The following is a 15,908-nucleotide window of genomic DNA, read 5'->3' on the forward strand; positions in this document are numbered from 1 at the left end:
TCAGCAGTTTTGAAGGTTGATGGAACAGGAAAAGGACTAGGTTTGGAGATCAGCATATATTCTGAAGAGACTCTGGAGCACTCAGACCTAATGTGATTTCTTTACCACACCTTTCCTGCAAAGTTTCAGCTAACCACAGTAAAGAAGAGGGGAAAATATAGCAAGAACCAGAGGGAATAGAAAATTCCCAGGAAAGAGTATTTTCCAGATGTAACAGGGCTGACGGATACATGAACTCATGGGTATTGTGAGATGATGCACAAGACTACACAAGTTCATGCCAGTCAAACACCCCAGCATGAAGAAGGTAAGTGAACACCAAGTTCCACCCCAACCAAAATGTCATTTGTAATTGATGGCTGCCAGAAGAGAAGTTACTTTTCTTCAAGTGACTCTGGCTATAATACCGACACTCCAGGGAAGGCCCCATACTCAGAAGCAATTGACCAACACAAAACAGAGTTCGTGGTACTGTGTTCATGTATTTTTGTTTTGTTTATTTCTTTGTGTGTTTGTTTATTTGGGTTTTATATTAATGTTTTATTGTTGTTCTTTAAGATAAAGAAAGGACACGTAGTTGAATGTGTAGGGAAGGGAAATCCGGTAGGAGTTGGGAGAAGGGAAATAATCTGATCAAAATATTGAGTGTAAAATTAATAAATCTTTCTTAAAGGAAAAGAAAGGTGGTGTCACTGACAAAGCCATAAGACAGCATATTTGAAGAAGTTAGGTGCATTAAATTATACATGATCACTTAGGGAACTGTTCAAGGAAATACTAATAGTAACAGCAGATGCCCGTAGGTATTAAGGCAAGCACATTTGTCATGTGAAAACGGCCATCATTAACAAAGCCTCAGTACTAAGTACAAACAGCTTTCAAAGCATTTTCCACTTGGGTTACTGTGTTGTCTTTCAGATTGGAAAGATTCTGCTGTTGGCTTAGGAAATTGAAAATAAATGTCAATACCCAAGTGTGAACTTCTGCGACAGATATTTAGCTTTGAGTGATTCCCTAGCATAGAACATAAACACAATAAGACTTTTATAAACCGTTTAGCTCTTGAACATAGTAAATAATATAATCACTTGATAAAAGGGAGCATTTTAGAAAATAATGACTACTTTTTCCACCAACAGGATTCATGTGTCATATTTTAAAAATCTTGTTAAGCATTGTTCTTCTACTTATCTAGTCATTCATGCCTTCTCAGAAAAAATGGAAATTTTCTGATTGTAATAATGTGAATTGTTTTCTTAAGACTCAAAGAGAATCCAGCATATAAATCTAGAATTTGGATGTCTTCACTTAATGAGCAGCATTGTTTAATATCATCGTTACACCAGGCTCTGTGTTAAGTTCTTTATGTGGATTTATCTAACTCAATCTTCCAGATACATATAATCATTAAATAATTTTGCTAATTCTGTTTGTACTCTCTAAACAAAATATGACATAGAATCTTGGTCAGATTCAGGTTTCTATACTTGTTTATCAGTGAGATATCTGTCTACCTATCAGCCACCCCAACCACCCTGCTAATCTGGAATAGTTTCAAGCCTGAACACCGAGTTCAAAATAGTTTCAAATAGAGACCTAGAACCAGTGTACCTACATTCCTCTGCTGTCAGCCCACTCATCACTGAGTCCCAGAACTGCATGGCCCTGGCCTCTGAATCCTACTTAGAGACCTCCAGAATCAGTACCTCCTTTATACCTGCCCTGTTCAGAATGTCACTCCACCTACCATGCCAACCTGGATCACTATGAATCTGCACCTGGAATCCAAGCCAGGCCCCAGGACTGAAAACTAAGCATCATTCAGTTTGTATACAAGCCAATTAGTTGAGATAACAGAAAATAAGGATCTGAATTCTAACAAAATTGAAACCAGGCACTCACAAAAAGCCTAAAGCAATTAAAAAAAACTATTGCATGTACCCTAACACAGCTATAGTGAGTGACATCAGTACCCCATTCTTACTAATAGAGAGAGACCATCTAGACAAAAGCGAAACAGAAAAACTCTGGAGTTAAATAATATTATAAATCTACTGAACTCAACAGAAAACTACAACAGTCTACCGTAACACTAAAGAACATATCTTCTTCTCAAATATCTCTAAAATTTAATACATATGGAGACACAAAGCAATTCTCAGCAGATATAAAAAAAACTGAAATAACATCCTGAATCCAGTTTAAGTATAAAGTGTAAAAAGCTAGATATCAGTGATAGTAGTAATGGTAGAAAGACCACAAAGTCATGGAAGCTAAATAACTCATTACTGAATAAAAACTGAGTCAAGGAAGAAATCAAGAAGGAAAATTAAAAACTTTCTAGAAATGAATAAAAACAAAAACACAATACCCAAATCTATATACACAATGAAGGTGGTCCTAAGAGGTGAACTCACAGAACTAAGTGCATATGTGTGTGTGTGTGTGTGTGTGTGTGTGTGTGTGTGTGTGTGTGTGTATGAAATGAAATTTACACCTTGGCAATGCTAAAGCGTCATGGGCAGCCCATATGTGGCGGTAATATTAAACTTTTCATATTGGGTTGATGAGGATGACTAGGTCTCTTCCTCAAGACCTCAAGACGGCACCAGATTTCATTACAGATGGTTGTAAGCCACCAAGCTGTTGGTGGGAATTGAACTCAGCACTTTTGGAAGGGCAGACAGTGTTATTAATGGCTGAACTACCTTTCAAGTCGTATATACATATATAGATATAATAATTACCTAATGATATACTTGAAATATTTAGAAAAGCAAGAGAAAGAACTCCCCAAAAATAAGATGTGAAGTGATAGTCAAAATTATGGCTGAAAGTAAGAAATATTAATTTCATTAGCCAAAAAAGCAGACAAGCAAAAAAAATCAATGAAATGAAGACTTGGTTCTCTGAAAAGATTCATGCGACTGTCAAACCAAAAGTAACCAAAAGAAAGGAAGTACAGACTATAAATAATGAAATTAGAAATGAAAAGGGAGCTAATACATAAATACCAAAGCAAATTCAAAGAATTATAAAGCCATACTCTAAAAAATTTAAATCCCATCTAAATGGAAATTCTAAAATATTGGGAAGAATTTACATACACACAGAGAGAGAGAGACACTAACTAGCTAACAAAGTTAAATCAAGATGGCAGAAACAATTTAAGTGGACCTACAATATCTAATGAGATTTAAGCTATAATTAAAAAGCTACCAACATAAAACAATGGCCAGATGGATTCACTACAGAATTCTATCAGAATGTCAAAGAAAAACCAACACTAATAAACCTGAAAGAATTCTCTAGTAACAAAAGGGATATTTACACCTTTTTAGTACTGGTAAGAATATTATTACCCTAGTACCACTAAGGGAGTGAAATATTTGTATAACAAAACATTTAAGACATTGAAGAAAATTACTGAAGACATCAGATGGAAAAGCTTCATGTGATCAGAATTTATAAGTTAAAATAAAAAGTTAAGATATAAATTATGAAGCGAGAGAAGGTGTAGAAGACTGTGGAGAGACAGAGGGGAGAGCAGCTGAGTGTGATCAAAACACATTGCATAAATGTATGAAATCTCTAAAGAATCCAAACACGCTGCTCCAAGGGTGGTGGGCAAGAACTTGGATGGGTAGAGAAATCAGGATCTGCGAAGAGTTGGGAGAGTGGGAAATGATTATAAGAAATTCTCAAATAATAAATAAAAATGTAAAAAAAAAAAATCCCCCCTAAAAGAGAGCTTATCCAAGGAGATGGATTGAAGATGAAAAAGAGATTGTAAGGTCAGTGTTCAATCCTTGAGTTGAAAATTTTTCCCCTCTAAGAGAGAAACAATTTCCGTGAACATTGTCTCCTCAAAGCCAACTTTTATTGAATTTTATCACATAGATACATTTACTTCATTCATTGCATTCTGAACTTCTATGGAGATAAAGACTAAACAAATAAAAATAACTGTTATGAACACCTTACAACTAAGGAATGCTGAGAGGGGGGGAAATAGTCTTCCCCGGGAAGAGCATACAAATTGCTTATCCAATTCCAAATGGTCAGCCTTGAAAACATGCAAATAAGTAACATTATAATATGTAAACAATTAATTTTAAAAAGAAGTCATAAATTTGTTTTTCTAATTAATTAATTTATTTTTTAAATGATCTTTTCTCATTTTACATATTCCTCGTTTTAAAAAGCTATGTTTTAGGCAGTTTTATTTTTACAAGCTACATGCATAATTTTGTAATAAATTCTGTTTATTTATTTATTTGTTTGTTTGTTTATTAAAAATTTCCACCTGCTCCCATCTTCCCACTCCTCCCACTCCCTCTCCTCCTTGCTCTCCAGTCCTAAGAGAAGTCAGGGTGCCCTGCCCTGTGGGAAGTCCAAGGCCTCCTTCTCCATCCAGGTCTAGGAAGGTGAGCACCCAAACAGAGTAGGCTCCCAAAAAGCCAGTACATGCAGTAGAATCAAAATCCGGTGTCATTATCATTGGCTTCTCAGTCCGCCCTCATTGTCAGTCACATTCAGAGAGTCTGGTTTGATCACATGCTCGTTCAGTCCCAGTCCAGCTGGCTTTGGTCAGCTCCCATTAGATCAGTCCCACGGTCTCCGTGGGTGGATGCACCCCTCGCGGTCCTGACTTTCTTGCTCATGTTCTCCCTTATGCACTTAAACTTGATAAAGAAAATATGTTTATTTTTTTCTGCTTCAAACTCACTAAAATTATCACTAAACATAAAAAAGAATGGCTTCAAAAAAATCTCTAAATCCTGGTCTCTGAGCTCAGAAACATAACTGAGGTCTAAACACTACGGATCATTTTCTGGTCTTGTAAGTTTAGAACCCGAGGCAAGAATTTTCACATATATGTTGATACTCCCATGAGTTTGTTTGGTCCTGCTTTTACTGTCATTGTCCAAAGTAATATTTAAACTCAGCATATTAAAATAGATTTATTTTGTCAACATACTTCATATAGATATAGTAACATAGATAAGGACTGGGAAGTATTTTATTATTTTATTTTCTGTATGGGGACATGTGTGTGTGTTCCCGGGGGGTAAAAACCAAGGCACTTCTAAGTTAGCTATTCAAGACTTACCACTCTGGTATGTCTCAATCTTTGAGATAATATAAAATAAATTTATACACTGTGCATTGAATAATGCTTTCTATCAAGTCTAAAATGCCGTCAATATCACTCAGGTCAGGTCTCTTCCACACTACATTATAAGTAACTTTGGTTTTAAAGCATTTCACTTTGTTTTTTTGCAAGCATCTATAGCTTAATTAGAGTGTACTTAAATAAACATCTGGATAAAAGTCACATTTTCCAAAATAGCTCTATGTGGGCAAAAAAGAAGCCTGTTATTAGTATCTTCCTCAATAACTAAGACATATGTGGTTTCCAATGGCAGTCAGGGGGAAACACACCTGCCATAATAAACATCGTATACATTATTCCTACTGCTATGATAGCAGATATTCAGCCACTATACAAATATTTTCTAGCAGTTCCTCCTGAAAGCCGTTTCTCCTGAGATGAATATGTGGAAGGAGAAGGAATAGGGGAGAAAGAACTGTAATGTGCTCTTATTTTTTTTAATTTCTACATACTATTTTCAGTACAGAGTTTCTGCTTGCTTTTAAATCGTATTGACAATCTGATCACACTAAGGAATGCATTTAAAAAAATTCTTATTTTTTTCATGCTCAAATCATCTAGAAATGGAGAAAAATACGACACGTCCTCTCTTAATGAGGATTCTTATCTGTAGATTGACTACCCAACCTCGAGGAATCACATAAACCAGGAGAATAAAAAGAGTCTTTGGTAATGGGCAAGGATCTCTAAAGAAGAGACTACAACACAGGGACACAGCAGAGAGAAATGGGAAAAACAGAGAGACGGGCATTATCTGGTGATGAGTGACAAAGAGTGATACTGGGAGGAAAGATGAAGGCTAAATAACATTAATGATGTTTGAAAACTTGATAAGGAAATATTATTTTGTATAGTAGTTAATATATTTAATATAAGATAATAATTATTTTTCTATGAAATATACTAATTAAATTATATATATGCATATTAAGTGGTGTTGTGCTACATAGGATGACAATGCTCCCCCCTCAAGAGCCATAGTTTATCTCAAAATATCCCCAATACCAGAGAAAACTCACTTGGAGTTGTTAATCAGGAAATCTAAGAGACTTCTACAACAATAATCTTAGTTACCCCCTAGAACCTGAAGGTAAGACCTTGTTGCTGAGCAGTTCTCAAAAGTTATGACACAGGACCTGCAGGATTAAATCCAGAATTGACATAGAAGACTCTTGCCTGATAACTGCTTCCTACAGTACCAGAAAATCTGGAATAGTCTTGAACCCATTGGCATAGGAAAGAACTTTCTGAAGAAGACAGTGATTATGTAAGCATTAAAACAAAAAATTAATAAATAGGGCTTCATAGACAAAAAGCTTCTGTATAGTAAAGGAAAACATTATTTGAGCAAAGCACTATCCTAGAGAATAGAAAAAAATCTTTATAAATAATATGTCTGTTTAAAAATTGATATTTAGAATATAAACAGAACTAAAAAGAAAGACCTCAACAAATAACCCACTTAAAACTGGGGTACAGATCAAAACAGAGCATTCTCAAAAAAAAAGGAAGTACAAATGGTTGAGAAACAAGAAATGGCTAGCATTCTAAGACATCAAGAAGATGGCCAATTAAAACTACTTTGAGAATTCATCATATCACAGTCAAAATGGCCAAGATTCATAAAACAGATGACATGACATGCTGGTGAGGATATGTGGAATGTGGTAAAGTGATTCATAGCTGGTGACAATCAAACAAATAGTGTGGAAATCAGTGTGGAGGTTTCTCAGAAAGCTGAGCATCAGTCTACCTCAAGATAACCACCGTTGGGCATATACTCAAAGCACTCTAAATTTTGCTACACAAATTCTTGTTCATCCATGTTCATTGCTGCTCTACTCCTAATAGCCAGGAGCTCAAAATAGCCTAGATGCCCATCAACTGAGGAATGGATAATGACAATGTACTATATTTACACAATGGAATATTATTAAACTATTAAAAACTGAAATTATGAAATTTCCAGGTAAATTGATGGAGTTGGAAACAATCACCTTAAGAGAGGTAGCATAGACCCCAAAAGACAAATGCTACACATTTTCTTTTATATGTAGATGCTAATTTTAAGCTTTAGACATGTATATTTAAACCCAAATAACCACAGAGATTAGTATCTAGTAAAAGACTAGGTAGGGAGAAGAATACCTTGCAAGGAAGAATACCTTATAATATCTTAAAAAGAGATAATCAAAAACTAAAATGAAACTAGAATGGGAGAATTAGATAGCAAGAAGGTTGGGAAGGCACAGTAAAGGAGGAAATATGAGGAGGGACATAAAACATTAAGGGCCATTTGAGAAAAGAAAACAACAAGGAAACCTCGTATTGTAGAAGCGTCTTCAAATATGTACATATATGAAATGAACTTAAATGGACTCAGTAAATAATGGGGAAACAATGTCCCAACAAGATATCTCATGACACCAAGAAAAACCTACAGTGCCAAGGATGGGTTACATTAGTATTTGACAAAAGATTCCACCGTCTTCTCCCACCAGAAACCAGAAGCTATTCCAAAGGATATTGGTCACTCCCTATAGCCTGATGGTTAGGCCCTGTTGCTGAAGATAACATTTACTTGTCATCAAATATAAAGAAATTGAGCTTGTGCACCAAGTCCTTTCATTTACCACCTACACATAGTTCATCATCTTGAAACCTCTCTGAACTTACTCGTCCATGACACTGCTGGGTTTCATCAGGTGAATCACACTGAGAGGCTTTTCTCTCTTTTCTTTCACTGTGTAACCATGGGTGTCCATGAAATTACCTTTAATTATAACCTCTTGAGTATAGAAATTAAAGGTGTGTGCTTCCATGTCCAACTCAATAGAGGAGATAGATTTTCATTTATAGATTTTATATTTACTTCATATATAAATATGTACACATGTAATTACATATATGTGCATATATATGTGGGTCTGTGAAGATAAAGAAGTAAAAAATGCTTAACTAGCAATACAGTTTCTAACACTCAAAAAGTTGACAACTCAGATTTATGTCTTTTGCTTATTAGTTGTATTTGCTGTGTCAATTGTTGATATATAAAGAGTGACATGGTGCCAAGACAAAGAACAACTTTTGTTTTATGCTGTGAAGTCTTCTTGGCAGAGTGCTATCAGGGATAATTTTTTCATATCTGCAGTCTGATGATTGTGGTGAAGGTATAAAATATGATGAATTTAACAAAAGTGTAACTAAATCAATTTTCAGCCCAAGAATCACATGAATTTAGTCAAAATTGGGCAGAAAACAAACCTTATTGCTGTTGTCCCTGATCTGAAAAGGGTGGAAGTTCTCTCATGGTTGCTAAATAAAATCAGTTTCCTCCAAAAATTGATCTCATCCTTCTCCAAGGTGAAGAATTACTTTTAATTGACTTTTCAACTTAGGAGCTACTAGAGATGTTGAAATTTCATTGAGACATAATAAAAGTATAATTAACGGTAGTTCTTTCACACTGGGACAAAACTGAATTATGCCCCTCTGCATTTCCCATGATACTGTATTTCTGTGAAAGATTTCTCAGATCTCAGAGGCAGTAGGCTCTTTATGTGAGCTCTTCTCAGCACAGTAAATCCAACAATATCAATTATCTCTTACTTTTTCTTACTTTAAAGAACTATGAAAAGTTTGGCTCTTAGAACAAACAAGAAAGATACAACACATTCATTCAATTTAATTCACTAATATCATTTTCTCTTTGAAATATAACTGTTTACAAATGTTCACACTTTTTGTAGAACTTCTAAGTTTTTAATTTTGTGTCTTTTTTTTGAAGGGTAAGTAAGGGATTTGAGAGAAAAACTAATTAAAAGTGATTGAACATTAGATGAAACAGGGTTGTAGCACATTAATTAAATTTACAAAATCCCTGGTTGTCCTCTGATTAAAACACATTCTTTATCTTGTAGGTAGTCAAATAATTTCATGTATTAATAGAAATAATTTTACTAGTAATGTATCTGCAACTGTGATTAGTAGCAGTGAATCATTGAAAGACTGGTAGACGGTTGTCATAAGTGTCATGGGTAAATGGCTACTTGATAATGCCCAAGAGTTTCATCTTTGTTATAGTACTCAATCTTTTCCATCTACCTGTGTTTCAATTATAAAATATGCTGCATGAACTGGATATTTGGTAAACATCCCATTACAAAGACAAAATCCTCAAGTTATTTTAGTTGTGTTTATTTTCATGTTCTGTGTAAGTCTCTATTTGATACACCCTGTATTATAATCAATACAATTTGAATAATAAATATAAATGGTAAGAAAGCACATCAGACAATTGTAGATTAATCCCATGAAATATACAATCTTTTTAACAACAAGAATGGGAAATTTTCCTTTGATTTACAGGTTCTGTAATGGTCATCCACGCTATTTTCTCTGAAAATATTAGAGCAACAGAAAGTGAAAAGAAACAGAAGCTATGAATAAAAGCGGCTGTCCTCCACTTTAATTCATGTTTGATAGACAAGTGTGTGTATGAGCGAAACAGAATGACACATATAGATCAGATAACTCAGACAATTGTGAATCAGTGGTTGACCCTCACTCGAATATTCGACTTCATTGAGTACTTTGAAACAGAAAATCCTATAATTTTTTTTAAAAAAGAGCAGACAAAAAACTAGCCAAACAAAAACAAAAACTGTAACTGGAGGTTTCTCTACCACCTGCCAGTTCCCAAATAACTGCTCTGAGGCTTAATAAAAAATGCAAACCATTTGGCCTATATTAGCTCATGGTTATATTAATTAGTTCTTACAACTTAAATTAATCAATTTCTATTATTCTATATTTTACCACAAGGCTTCTGGGTTGTTACCTCCCAGCTTGCTTCTCTGATGGCTGCTGGCATCTCCCTGACTCTCTCACTTTCTCTCTGTATCTCTGTTTGGATTTCATTCCTGGCTCTATCCTGCATGGATATTAGCTAAATCTGCTTCTTTATTAACCAATGAAAATTAAAAAAAAATCACAGCATACAGATGGGTTAACCCACAACATTTTCCTTTTTATGTCTAATCAAAAAGGAAGGTTTTAACTTTAATATGACAAAATTACATATAACAAAATTATAATCAAGCAAGTATTGCAGTTATAATATTTAACCTATTTATGTTTGACAAAGTTAAAGAAAATACTGTATCATCTATTTTATTTTTGTGAGTCTAAAATTTTATACATAATTTACTTTTTATCATAACTAAGGAAAACTACAATTATAACTATCTAGTCTTCAACTCTATAAAAGACCCCAGAAAGATATATTACCTGAGTAACCAGGAAGTGCATTGCAAGAAATTTCCAAAATGTTAGAAATGACAGAGATATCTGACTGCCTAAAAAGTCACCAGAAGTTTTTTTTTTTGTTTTGTTTTTTTGTTGTTGTTTTGTTTTGTTTTTTACATTATGGCATCTATCTTTACCCTATAGGCCTTGAGTATCTGGAAAATTTCATAGTAAGGCCAGAAATTTGAAGGATTGTCCCACATATTTTGACAAAATTCATCAGTTGCTTTCTTCTGTGCCCTGCTGAATGTCTGGCAGACTCTTTCATGAAGCAGGAACCATGAAGGACTGTCCTACCTTGTCTTGGCAAGTTCACCAGTCATTTTTCTGTGTATCCTGCATGTCCAGTTTATATGTCATATTGTCAAGCAGTCCAGGCAAGAGCAACTTCTTTCCCACATGGCTAATCTCACAACATTGAAAGCACAGTCCATGAGGAGCTTCTTCAATGTCAATCAACCCCTTTGAAATAATTAGTGCTGCCAGGAGCAGACATCTCACATCAAATAATTCTTTTATTAAAACATTTTAAATGCCATATTCTGTAGGTCTTTGAAGTGTTTGAAGATTACCGATTCATCTGAAATGTATCTTTGTATATCTAGGAAACCTAACTAACATGTCTGTAAATTTGATTATTACAGATGACTATTACTTTGTATTTATTAACTATACATTTTTAAATGAACTGCAAAAACATAGTGCCTTAAAGAAGAGTAGAAGTAAACATAGAGTATAACAAAATTGATCTTAAATTTGTATCAATAAACCAAAATCCATACCAATGTAAAGTACTTTGGGATTAACAGTTGTTTTTTTTAATTAAAGTAGATTTAATAATTTGCCAATTTTCATCATTTCTATATCAAAAAACAAAGCAGATAAGGAAGCAAATGAATACCCTTGACATGGAGATATATCTCTTAGACCGTGACAACAGTGGCTTGTGCAAGAAAAAGCAAAACTTTTCCGTCCTGTTTTATAGCACCATGTGCCAAGCATGAGATAGGATTAGAATAGGCCTTGAACTACACTATCCTTTCAATTTTGTCACTCAAGACTGTAGGCATTGTTTGCTTATGGTCAACCATACAATTAAGACAATCATTATTATCTCATCTATCATATTGGTTAGAGACAAGGTTTAATGAATCTTGAAAGTAGTCTTCTATTTCTAGCCACTTTTTGTCCAATACAAACTTGCCTAAACCTATTGTTCAATAAAATTAGTTTTATCAAAAACTTATTGAGATGTTTATTTACATTATATAAAAGAGGTTGTCATTACACTAGAATGGTTTCCCACCTTAGTAATGAGTCCACAGAGATAGGTCATTATCCAATTACAAAAAGCACTACAGCCTGCTTGTATTGACTACCCGATTCTACCTTTTAAACATTGTATTAAAAGATTATAAGAACCTAGCTCTGTCTTTACTCATACTCATTCTAATAGGTCTCTGATATGTTTATTTGACAAAAGAGATGGAAAAAGAAACATCTGATGCATGTCAAAATTTCCAACTCTTTCTTGGAAATGACTTAATTTTTCCAAAGGGCTTATTCTTTCTCAGCAGGTTGTTATGCCTTTGTGCAAACTTTCAGGCAGATGTACACACAAAACCACTAGAGTTTATCAAACAATCTCATTCCAGGTATGAATTCAACTGATGTCTAAAACTAATATTTCTTCATTGTACCTGTACATACATTCCAGTTACAGTGTTACATGTAAGGGCATGATGTCTTCACTTTTATTTTAAATATAATATAAATCAAGAACATTAAATGTAACATGAAATGGATCCACATGAGTTATTTTATTGGAACAATCCTAGCTTATTTGCAGTATGCATCTGAAAGAGTTATATTCCTAATGGAGAAACAAGAAAAGCATGATCACTTAGTGTAGCTGGATGTCAGGACACACATATAAACAGTGTAGGCTTCCTCAGGTGAATCAATGTTATTTTCCAATGTAATTATGGAGTGTTAATCTTGTTCTTTCTGGAGAGGCTTCTTCTTTGGAGCTGCCTACCACCTTTGACTCTTATAATCTTTTCACTTCTTCTGCACAGATCCCTGACCCTTTAGGAGAGAACCCTGAAATAGACATTCAATTTAGAGATGATAAATATATAAACTCAGAGAGACTGTGACAGCATGCACGAGGCTTGTTGTAATTCAAACCAGACAAAATCCCAGCATAGAGACATGAACACCAAGTCTTAACACTAACCAAGAAGTTCTTTGTAATTGATACCTTCTGAAAAGGGGGAACATAATTTTTCACCAGTAGAGTGTCACTAGGTAATATCAACCATAATTCAGGACAGGCCCTATGATTCAGAAAGTCAGGAGTATTAGACCAACATTAAATGAACTTTGTGCTTTGTTTTGTTTTGCATGCATTTCTTAATTTTTTTATTTTTTTTAGTTTGTTTTGATTTTATTTCCTGTTTGGCTTCTTTTAGAGAGAGAGAAAGTACATAAGTACATAAAGTTAGATGGGTAAGGAGGTGGAGTGTCTGGGAGTAACTAGAGAAAGAAAAAGGCACTTTGGGAAGACTGAAGATCCAAGTGCCTCATTTTTATTCATTACAAACATCTCAGGTAGGTATTTCTCTACATATTTTTGTTTTTGCTATAATAGACCTTCGTCAGGTTTTCAGTGCTAACTTACTCCCAGTCTGTTTATAATAGTTAAATGACTGAACCTGACCTTAGATGTCACAAATTTTCAAAACAGTGTGGATGATGACTTGTCATTTTTATGTATTCTGCATAAAATATACACATAGTTTGAAGCTTTGTAGGAAGGCATAGCACAGGCTTAAGAAAAGGCATAGACTTTTAAAATATTGTTTCCATGTAACAGCACTGACTGTTGTGAATAATACATCAGTTCATTTTAGAAATACCTTCTTCGGTGTTCTCTGAATCTTGTCTAGGATTTGGTTCTCATTCTTAATAGACAAGAAAGCTGCTACCATCAGAAGGCATCAGTCAATGAGAAAACTATAGAAAATTTCATAAGATGTGGCAATTAGACTTTCTAAGCATTGTGTTTTCTTCCTCTTCTTCCCAATAACTATACTATTCGTGGTTATAAGTAAAACTGCTAACTGGTTAAGATTTTTAGATACAGAGAGTTATGAACACTATAAACTCAATATGGAGTAATTTTCCATGAAAATAAATATTTTGATCCCAAATAACTTATTTTTATAATGTTATTTTAGGTGAGTATTATCCAAATTTTTTATACTAATTAATGTGTCTCCATCACTCAGTCTTGAACTGTTTCATTTATCTTTGGTTCTTTTTCCTCTGTGCCTGGATCTCACATTTCTTTCTCCCACAATTTTAATTGTAACCAATTTTGAAATGTCCAATGGAAGGGTCCCCTATAATAGTGGATCGAAGAGCTCCTAAATCCTTCACACACTAGGTGCAAATACCTCAAGGTTTTCTACAGTGGATGCTGATTCATAGCAATAAAAAGGGTAAAATGAGGGTTATCTACGAGGAAAGAATGAAAAGAGTCCCTACTGAAAAAGGTCTAAGGTAGAGCAAAGAAGAAAAGAGGCAGCCAGAGAAAAATCTGTAAAAGATATTTCTGAGAAAGGTCACTCCAATTGATGTAGGTTTTTCTGTTATGAATTCCTTTTTATGTGCTTAGCTGTTAAATGTTAAATCTCCCATTGTCAACCAGACTTGGATTTCACCATAGAATCAGGAACTAACCCTGCACATGATGGTCACTTTCTACATATGTATTTCATTTCATGTCATGTGCTCTTTGCCCATGCTTTCTATTTTTCTTATTCGTGCCCTGGTATAAGGGCACATATCTGTCTGGAATGTCATTGTGTGAGTGTACATTGATATCCTTTTGTGTAAGTGCCTCAGGGACATTCTTTTCTGATGGAAATTCCAGATGTCAGAGTTTACACCTGTTCCTGAGTGCAAAATGTATGCATTAACCAACTAAAATAAAGTTTTATAAGACTAATATGATTTTAAACTAAGAAGATTATGTAAATGGATATGTCAAGCTGTAGAAATATAAAACATCACATGTTGCGTTGTGGCATGCATTATATCTAGAAGAATACAAATACAATATTTCAAAGACAAGTCTGAATTAAATAATATCTGTTTTAGTGAATAAATACAGTGGCTTAAGTAAATGGTTTCCTGGTTCCCATGGACTTAAAGTTCTTCTTTTTGACTGGCCATTAAATAATTCATAGTTTAGAGAAAGGAAAATTACAAATTTAAGAAACGTCAGTCCTTGAACGTAAGTAGAACTAAATAACTTTATATGTTGTTTATCCTTAAGGCTACCCAGTATGAATTCAATGAAAGTTTAAGCATTACTAGAGAGACTCCTAGATTATGTTCTCTTTTCTAATATTTAATACTAGGAGTCATCCAAGCATTTATTCAGTTATTATTTCTCATTTTACAATGTACCATGGAGTATCACTGTCTAAAGATTTATTTATTTAATTTTGTGGATCTGTCTATGTGGGGGAATTTTCACCTGAGTGCTAGTCCCTGAGATCCCAGAGACATGTCTTCCCCTCAGAGCTGGGAGTGAAACGTAGTTGGGAGCTCTCTGACATGGTTGTTGAGACTTGAACTATGGTGCTCTGAAAGAACATACATGCATACAACTGCTAAGCCATTTTTCAACCCCTGTATAGTATTTAATATAATATAATATACTTTAATATAATATACTCCCACTGCATTAAACATCTCTCAATGAATGTAGAGTCTAAGCAGGATGATCTGCTGAATTTAAATTGAAAACTAATGGGTTGGAGAAACGGTTTATAAGTTAAGAATACTTGCTTTCATGAAGAGGTTCCCAGCACCCACATGGTGGCTCACAATAATCTGTAATTCCTATTCAGGGAAACTGACACCCTCTTCTGAACTCTATTACCACAAGCATGTATGTGGTATGCAGACATATATGCAGAAAATATATTCATATAAATACATAAAATAATTAGAACAAAATAATTATAAATTAAATATCAATAGGTATACTAATTCAAAGTAAGATTTTCTTGTTGATTCTAATTTGTCTTCGTTTTTGTACATTCTCTTTTTTATTTAATTTTTTTATTCATTTTACATACCAACTACAGTTCTTCCTCCTGCCCTCTCCCTGTTTCCCCTACCTATCCCCCAACCTACCCCCATTCACTCCTCAGAAAGGGTAAGGCCTCCCATGGGGAGTCAAGAAAGCCTGGCACATTAAGTTGAAGCAGGACTAAGAACTTCCCCTGCATCAAAGCTAAATAAGGCATCCCACCATAGGAAATAGGTTACAAAAAGCCAGCTCATCCATCAGGGATAGAACCTGGTCCCACTGCCAGGGGCTCCTCAAACATACCAAGCTATGAAA

Source organism: Microtus ochrogaster, unplaced genomic scaffold (assembly GCF_000317375.1).
Source record: "Microtus ochrogaster isolate Prairie Vole_2 unplaced genomic scaffold, MicOch1.0 UNK12, whole genome shotgun sequence".
Taxonomy (NCBI): domain Eukaryota; kingdom Metazoa; phylum Chordata; class Mammalia; order Rodentia; family Cricetidae; genus Microtus; species Microtus ochrogaster.